The sequence below is a fragment of the Nomascus leucogenys genome, chromosome 3, assembly GCF_006542625.1.
Source record: "Nomascus leucogenys isolate Asia chromosome 3, Asia_NLE_v1, whole genome shotgun sequence".
NCBI classification, from domain to species: Eukaryota; Metazoa; Chordata; class Mammalia; order Primates; family Hylobatidae; genus Nomascus; species Nomascus leucogenys.
The window spans coordinates 99,819,231-99,827,546 of record NC_044383.1 but is presented as its reverse complement, the minus strand read 5'-3'; positions in this window follow the sequence as shown (position 1 = coordinate 99,827,546).

The following is an 8,316-nucleotide window of genomic DNA, read 5'->3' as shown; positions in this document are numbered from 1 at the left end:
TGTACTATAAAGACCTTAATTACTTTTATATATATAATGGGATGCATTGGCTATGGCTCTTTAGGGTTTTTCTGTGGAAATTCAAAAAGATGACACGTGATGATGATGATGATGTTGACCATGACACAATGACAATAACCATGATGACTATGATAAACATAGTAAGATTAGGTTGGTGCAAAAGTAATTGCAGGTTCTGCCATTTAAAAGCAATGGCAAAAACCACAATTACTTTTGCACCAACATAATAGTAACAGCAAGAGCATCTATTACAATCAATCTATTACTATTACAACATCTATTACTATAGTCTTTTCCTTCCTTCCTGCCTTCCCTCCTTTCCTTTCCTTTCCTTTCCTTTCCTTTCCTTTCCTTTCCTTTCCTTTCCTTTCCTTTCCTTTCCTTCTTTCCTTCCTTTCTTCCTTCTTTCCTTTCTTTCTTTCTTGCTTGCTTTCCTTCTTTCTTTCTTTCTTTCTGTTTTGTGATGAAATCTTGCTTTCCTGCCCACCCAGGTTAGAGTGCAGTGGTGGGATCTTGGCTCACTGCAACCTCTGCCTCCTGGGTTCAAACAATTCTCATGCCTTAGCCTCCCGAGTAGCTAGGATTACAGGTGTGTACCATCACACTCAGCTAATTTTTTGTATTTTTAGTAGAGACAGGTTTTTGCCATGTTGGCTAAGCTGATCTCAAATTTCTGGCCTCAAGTGATCTGCCCACTTCAGCCTCCCAAAGTGCTGGGATTACAGGGTTACTACAGTTTTTCTGTGGTGGGCCAGATACTGTTATTATCAGTTCTATGAGGTTCCTGTGGTTTTTCCCTCTGGCTTACAGAAGAAACTTAGGTATCCTGAATTCAATTGCCTCAGTTTAACTACTACTAAGTGACAAAGCCAAGATTCTAAGTAACCTGGCTTCAGATTAAAAATTTAAAAAATGTAAAGCCTTATATCTTGCAAGATATTATTATAAAAGAAACAAGACATGGTCTGAACCATTTTAATCAGAGAATGTATTTTGAATGTATTTTTAAAATTCTATCATGTACCTCTTTTCTAATCCCACTAGGTTCTTAATGACATTGTGTCTCCATAGTACCCCGCCCAACTTAAAAAACAGTGCCTTCCATCTTCATGTAGCTTCCTAAGGAAGATGAACCTCTGATGTTGTTTCTTGGTATTTATTTCTGTGAGCAGCAGCATGTGTCTCCTCTGATGGATTACTCCCAAGAAACAGGGATGGCAACTGCTGCCGCAAGCTTCCTGGCCGACCCTGATCCAATCGGTATATCAAAAAAGATGATTGAATTAAGAGGAATATAGCTAGTTAAAGGTTAGAGAAACATCTTCACCATATCATACAAATGTGGAATCAAATTTTGAATGTGTTTCCTTGGAGTATGACTTCCGCCTCAAGTACTCCCATGCTAGATTCCAAACAAATTGTATTGTGTAGGTGTTATTTTATATCAAGAGCTGTACTGCACCCACAAGAGATTCCAGACTGCTAATCAAAGGCTTACTAGGCTGTTTTAAACTGTCCATAGTGCTTAGTAGGAAACCATTGCTCTCAGGACTGCAATAGCTTGTAGAAGATTATTTGCATTATCTTCAAATTCAATTGGCTGAGTTTGGAATTGCTATAGCTACCTGGAATTTGATCAAAAAAAGGTTAAAGAAATTAAGTCAGGGTGAAATCCTCTGTTAGCATCATGAAAACAACAACCCAAACAGGACTTAATCTCCACATCTTGTCTGCCTTCCTATGGGGTAGTTGGGGGCTGTGCTGCATTGACACAAGGCAAATTTGGAGCTGGTCATACTAGAATCAACAGATGATAAGCCAGTGCTCTGCATTCCTGGTTTTTGTAACTCTCGTAACGTGTTGTCAGATTTTTTTTTTGTCCAGTTTCTCCACATCCTATCATATACAGCCACAATCTCAGATAAATGTTCTATGTGGTGAACAATAGCACTTTTAGACTCTGAAAATGTACACTTTCTCTTTTTAACCTTGTCCATGTTAGAGAAGCTTTAGTACAAAAAAGAAGTTATTGACTGAGAGCCACAGGAACTAGAGGGTAAACAGTAAAAACAGTGTGGAATCCATGCAACAAGGCCAGCGATGTCGACATCAGCCCACACAGCAGTCTCAGGGATGGGTCAGCTACCTCATGCTGTGTCTTCAGTGGTAGGACAATTCAGGCCTGCATGAAAGAAAGTCAATGGCAATGTCAAAGGGCCTTAGCCATCTGAAAACACAGCCCTGACTCTTAACACGGCAATGCTGCCTTCTGGTTAGGTTTCAGCTTGCTTCTAACACACGTTTGTTTAAGATCTAATTGCCATACTTTTCTCCTAGGGTCTACTCCAGTTTTTGTCAAAAAATGAAATATTACATCAGACTTTTTATTTAAAGAAAGGATCTCTAGTGTTAGACTACAAACAACATACCAGGGACTTGATTCTGGCTCTCTGAGATCCTACTCAGAATTGATGAGAACGCTGTGGTCTTGCTCTTCTGAATATTTCAGGGGTCTGCTTACTTTACTTACAAAATCTACTTGAAGATGTGTGCAAGTCAAATTTTATTTTAATGAATCGAACAGGACCTTACTTTTTTTAAACTAACATTTTCACTAATTTAGGAGTGAGTATTATGGTGAACCAGGTTTCAAATTTGTTCATTAATATCAATTATTTAAATACCATCTTCACAATTTTTGGCATATCATCATACTACTCTACTGCTATTTACATAATTTAAAATAATTTATGTTTAGGGCTCCATCTCCAGGCTCCCTCTGTTGGTAATTGGCACCATTAGCCTCTTGCTGGCCACCAGGCCAGACTCTGCCAATGCTTCAGGGCTCTGCACAGGTTTCACCCCTTTGAATATTATTATTCTTCCCTGGCACTGTGATGCCTTTCTCATCTCATTTGGAGGAGAGTGTGGGCTGGGGAGAGAAAATTCAAACGACTGCTTGTTATTTTTGAATTGTCGCTATTATTACTACCATTATTATTAGTTTTCAAACAAGCACATTTGTGGTAATCTTCTTAGCATTCTAATATCTTCCTATTGAAATGAATACAAAATTGAAACTCCTTATCATAACCTAATTGATCCCATAGGATTTGGACCCTGTGTTTCTAAGATTGTCTTTTGTCCCTTACCAGCTTCCAGCCACAGAGGCCTTCTTGCTCTCTTTTCTTTTCTTTTTTTCTTTTCTTTTCTTTTCTTTTTTCTTCCTTTTCTCTTCTCTTCTCTTCTCTTCTCTTCTTTCTCTTCTCTTCTTCTCTTCTCTTTTTTCTTTTCTTTTTTTTTGCTTGCTCTGTCACCCAGGCTGGAGTGCACTGGTGTGATCTTGGCTCACTGCAATCTCCGCTTCCCAGGGTCAAACAATTTTCCTGCCTCAGCCTCCCAAGTAGTTGGGATTACAGGCGTGTGCCACCATGCCCAACTAATTTTTTTATTTTTAGTAGAGATGGGGTTTCACCATGTTGGCCAGGCTGGTCTCGAACTCTTGACCTCAGGTGATCTGCCCGCCTCTGCCTCTTAAAGTGCTGGGATTACAAGAGTGAGCCACAGCGCCTGGCCAAGTGAAGGTTTCATTAGAGAATCATTGACTACTTGATGCCTTTCACCACAGAGCTAAATTTATCTTTTAGGGGATAAATGCACTGCTCAGCCCCTCCTGGAGGGGCTCACTCAGCAGAGAGGAGGAATGATCACTCCTAGGATACTCTCTCATCTGGGGTACCTTACAATGTGTCAGAGCACCCCTGAACCTAAGGCATGTGTATGTGTATATATATTTTTTAAGACAAAGAGTTTTGCTATTAAAGTATTCAACCTGGAAGAACAGTGAAAAAGCCTAAGTTTCACTGAGATGAGACAAATTTCCAAAAATGTTATTTTCTAGGTCATTAGAATTTCCATTTCTGACCTAGAAATGAGATGCATATATCTATATTTTCTCTTGTATCATTTATAATAATGGCTATTTAACTTTGATAACACCTGTAATCAATTTTCAGGATGCAAGCTGTTTCTAGAACATAAAAGAATACTGATATTCTTTAAATAAACTAAGTGCATAAATGGTTCAAGTGCTAAAATTCAGGGATTCTATGTGTATGATGCATACTGATATTTGAAGAAATTTTACAGAAGTGCATATAATTGAAAAAGTAGCTTTATTTGGGTAAAATCAAAGTATTTATCAGTAAAGTCCTCTGAAATGCTCATATAAAAAGTAACTATAGACACATAAAACATCATTATTGTTATTATCATCATTAATAGCTAGCCTGGTACTTTAATGATTTTCTTGAAGTTTCCTTATTGGAATTAACTTGTTGGTCTTGATTGCAGTTAGCATTACAGACTGCTGAGTCATGCTAATTCCTAAAACAAAAAGAAAGGAAACCAAGCAACACCAAACCAAAGAGCTCTTTAAGAGGAGCAAATTTTCCATGCCTCAAGGATAATTTCCTATTTGTTTATGCATATACCCTTTTATATCAATTAATATCCTAGAAATAAAGATTGTTCATATCAGAGTAAAACAGAAATTTTGCTAGATCTCATGATACAAGATAACTCTAGGTATTTGTAGGTAATGGCCATGAGTTTAGACTGTATTAAATTTGAATTTCAGCAAATTATGCCCAAATAAATGATATGATCTTATTCAAAGTCAGAAAACTCAGTGACTCTGAAATTGGTTCTTTGGAGTAGATCCATATGGTCAGTTAATACAATTTGATGCTTATCTGGTTGGTGTTCTGGAAAGCAAAGTTGGTTTTTCTGCAAAGAAAAAACCAAATTCCAAAAAGTCACATAGTTTTTTATTTTCATTACATGTTGACATTTTGCTCCATTTTCTGTCTTTTCGTGGGCATACACATTTTGAATGATGACATGGTCAGATAAAGTGATAGTTTCCCTGAAAGAATGATTCCATCTTCAAGGGAAAAATTCAACTCAGAAAGAAAGGAAATGGTTAACAATATATAGCAGAAAATACCATTTTCAAAGCAAAATTCTTAGTTACTAAAAAAAGAAAAAGAAAGAAAAAAATCCTATTAGTTACACAATGATAAGATTAGTTTAGGAGAAGTATTATGTAATTGCAGAAAATATTGCAAGCCATTTTTCATGAGTTTCCTTGCTAACAGGTCTTGGATGGATGATTTTACTATTCAGATGCTGAATTACAAGTCTCAGCAACTGAAACTCAATAGAAAAAAACTCATGGGGAGTGGGGCACATTAATAAAATAAAACTGCAGATTAAATCATGTTTTAGGTGAGAAAAAACATCTTTTATTTAAAAACTGTTTTATAAAACTTTCAAAAATTGATAATTTAAGAATCCAGGGCGGGGCTCTGTGGCTCATGCCTGTAATCCCAGAACTTTGGAAGGCCGAGGCGGGCAGATCACTTAAGGTTGAGTTTGAGACCAGCCTGGCCAACATGGTGAAACCCAGTCTCTATTAAAAATACAAAAATTAACCGGTCGTGGTGGCAAGCGCCTGTAATCCCGGCTACTCGGGAGGCTGAGGCAGGAGAATTGCATGAAGCTGGGAGGCGGAGATTGCGGTGAGCCAAGACTGCGCCACCAGACTCCAGCCTGGTCAACAAGAGCGAAACTCTGTCACACACACACACACACACACACACACACACACACACACGAGTCCAAAAGTATTTAAGGATCATTATTTAATAAATTTGATGTGTAAGACTGTACATCTAAAATGGCAGTGCTTTGCAAATTGAAATATTCTGATGTATTCTTCAGAGCTTGCAAGTTCTGTGAGAACTTATTTACTTAGTTTTTTCTCATTTTACTGAATTAAAAAATGTACATGTTTCTTATGCCAGATCACCTACGATTGCTATATAGATTCAGGGTCTCTATTTGTGTTACTGTTGCATCAATGCTGAGAGATCATCAAAGAAGTTGGTATTTAACTCCTAATATCCTTGGCCCAAACTAATGTCAAAATATTTGTCCTAAGGTAGCCATTGAGTTGAGTTCCTTTTGCTAGTATAATGATAGAACTTTTTGTTTGCAACAAGAATGTGCAACAGAAAAACTATTTAATTGACTAAGACTTTAATTCCTTATTTAAAAATTTAGACTTTGGTCTGACATCATAAAAATGAATTTGGGAACTTACTGTTATGTAGTAATGAAGAAAATTTAGTAGTGGACTTACTATGTAAATAAATAAACTATTTGTGGTATGTGAAGGTCAAATGATATCATGGAGATGGTTTTATCATAATTGGTAGAAGTAGTGGGACTTTGGGGCCTTCCCTTGTCACAGAGAAGTGCAGACACACTGAACTGAAAAGAGCCCCACCCAAAGCAGGAGGCAGGATACTCATGATATGCAGGCTACGAGGAAATGTCAGTTGGGGATGTTGCCTTTACATGTGTAACAAGGCATTTTAGAAAAGTGCAACAGCAATAAATGCAAAAGTAAATATAAGAATTTTTTTAAATTTAGTGATTTTTTTACATTATTATATTTTGGGATTCACTGTTGAATTTTATTGATAATGGACTGAAGTAAAAACAAGTTAATTATCAAACTTTTCTCTTTTGAAGCTGATTGTACAACACTGAAGTTTGAGGAAAAGTGATACAGTGAAATTCAATTTAATTTAGATTCACTCTTGGACAAACTGTAAAAGTTGCTTGAAATATACAAACAAGCAAACCTAGATTTCTTCCCTCCCTCCCTCCCTCCCTCCCTGCCTCCCTCCTTCCCTCCCTTCCTTCTTCTCCCTTCTTTTCTCTCTCTCTTTCTATTTGCCCCTCCTCTTCTTTCTTTTTCTCGTCCCTGTATCCTCTTCTGAAAGTTGAGAATGGCAAGATAACAACACTGTTTTAAATTCTGGATAATACAGATGCTTATTTAGCAAGCTAAGACAATTTCTAACACAAATGTAAAATACATTTTATTTTTTCTTATATGTTCTGATTTAAAGGATCAAGAATGGTGTGAGTTTCAGGACATTTGGGCCACCTTATTTTTTCACTGACTTAGAGCTTAGTTATGTGAAGACACAGTAAGTTGATATGCAATTACCGTTCATTACTCTTTAAAGATCCAGATGTTCCTGCAATAACTTCCACTGGAAGACTTAACTCTTTAAAGAGCTAAATTTAGCTCGATGAATAATGTTTGAGAATACACTGTGTTCAAGACACTGTACTTGAACCCTGGGATAACAAGATAAACCAGAGGTTGTTTCAGCCACTGAGCAACTTAAAATCTGATATGGAGGCTATATATATTTTCCATTAAAATTTCAAAAAATATGTTCGTATGTTTAATGTTATGCTACTATTGTTTTATCACTTAAAATCCTTTCAGTCTTTTTTTTTTTTTTTTTTTTTTGAGACAGAGTCTTGCTCTGTCGCCCAGGCTGGAGTGCAGTGGCGCAATCTCGGCTCACTGCAAGCTCCGCCTCCTGGGTTCACGCCATTCTCCTGCCTCAGCCTCTCCGAGTAGCTGGGACTACAGGCGCCCACCACCACGCCCGGCTAATTTTTTTGTATTTTTAGTAGAGACGGGGTTTCACCGTGGTCTCGATCTCTTGACCTCGTGATCCGCCCGCCTCGGCCTCCCAAAGTGCTGGGATTACAAGCGTGAGCCACCGCGCCCGACCTTTCAGTCTTTTTTACTAGAGTTCAGAGCTTATGAAAGATATATTTCTATTTTACTAGTTTCACAGCATGAGAGACATGGCATCATTATTACATATGATATTTTTTGAAAGGTGAAAATATCCTCAGACTGGGACTCCTGGATAAAGTGAAAGTAAAATAATTGAAAACTAAAACTGTGATGAAAGAGGTTTGAATTCAACACAGACTTATTAGCGAGTGTTGAATGACAAATGATAACAACGTTGTGTCCTTTCCAGGGCTGGTGGCAGGAGGTAGGAAAGCGCAGAGCCCAGGTGAGAGCATTAAAAGTCCAGGCAACCATGGGTGGTGAGAGTCACTCAAGAAGTTTTCCTGAAACTTCTTTCATCTCTGCATTAAAAATAACTAAGTAAACCCTAATGGCACGGATGTAAAAAAAAATTAAAAGAACAAAAACTATAAATAAAATCTTAAAATAACATGGTCTTTAATTATTTTACTTTGATTTTAAAGAAGGATGCTCAATATTCATGGAAAGAGGAGTATATAATTCACATTTAACACATGATATTGTAAAATGGTTATTTCAGAGGCACAAAACCAAATCAAACCAAAAAACCACTTTCCTGCTACTTTTACTTATGCACG